Genomic DNA, 1,086 nt, shown 5'->3' with positions numbered 1-1,086 from the left:
CATGCCCAGCCACTCGTAACTCAATAATAAAACTGTATATTAAAAAAAAGTCAACGGAAACCGCTATGGGTACGGAGCGAGCGGAAACACAAACCTTAAGACGGAGAAAACTACATTGTATCAGAGACAGTGAAGCTCACTTCTGAGAATTCAGTTAGAAAAGCCCTGGATACGTGCTGCCCAGCCTCAGGGCAGATACACAACTCTATTCCACAGACCGAAGATCACACTCCCGCACGTACGCCTCGCTGCAGCGTGGAAACCAAACGACCGCTAGGGGGCGCCGATTAGACTTTAACTGGGGGAAATGTTGCCTCTCTCTTTAGAATTGCGTGTGTGTTTAGATTAAACCAAATGAAGGGACGATTCAGGGGATTAGTGTGCTTGTAATAAATGCTTCTGTTTCTAATCTTGTGTTTGTGGTTTATTGGGGAAGTTGCACTGTGAGAGTGTGTGTGCGTGTGTGTGAGAGAGGGAGAGGGAGAGAGAGAGAAAGAGAGAGAGAGAGAGCGGGAGTGAGAGCGAGAGCGAGAGAGCGAGAGAGTGAGAGTGAGAGAGAGTGAGAGAGAATGAGAGAGAGAGAGAGTGAGAGAGAGATGGACTGGTTTAGAGCGGTGGTTTTTAATCTAGTGGTTGGCACGTCTGCTTCTCCCCCTTGCGGGAGAAATTGCGACCTCTTTTCAGCATTCATGTATTTATGTCTATTTATCAATATATTTATTTCTGCGGTTAAATTCCCACAGCCACCACATGATGCTCGTCTATGAGACATTCAGGAGGATTTTAAAACGCTCGCAATGTCACCTTCCTTACATTACCACCCCGAGTGGACATTCTGTTTTCAAACTGCAGCAAAGTTTACCTGTTAGAACGTAATATTCGTTCTGCAGGAAAAGGTACTGGGTTGGATCTGAAGCCACCAGGTAACACGGGTAACACAAGCGTCAGTCATTAGGAGGAACAGCGAACAGGGATTTATTTCTCCCTCGTCTCAGAACTTTATTGCGTGTAGATGTGTCGGTTCAGGGCCAAATTATAGGGAGCTTTAAATGTTTAAACACTGCTGAAACGTGACAAGCAAGTGAT

The sequence above is a fragment of the Conger conger genome, unplaced genomic scaffold, assembly GCF_963514075.1.
Source record: "Conger conger unplaced genomic scaffold, fConCon1.1 SCAFFOLD_221, whole genome shotgun sequence".
NCBI lineage: Eukaryota > Metazoa > Chordata > Actinopteri > Anguilliformes > Congridae > Conger > Conger conger.
The sequence above is the reverse complement of the archived record's forward strand: the minus strand, read 5'-3'. Positions refer to the sequence as shown.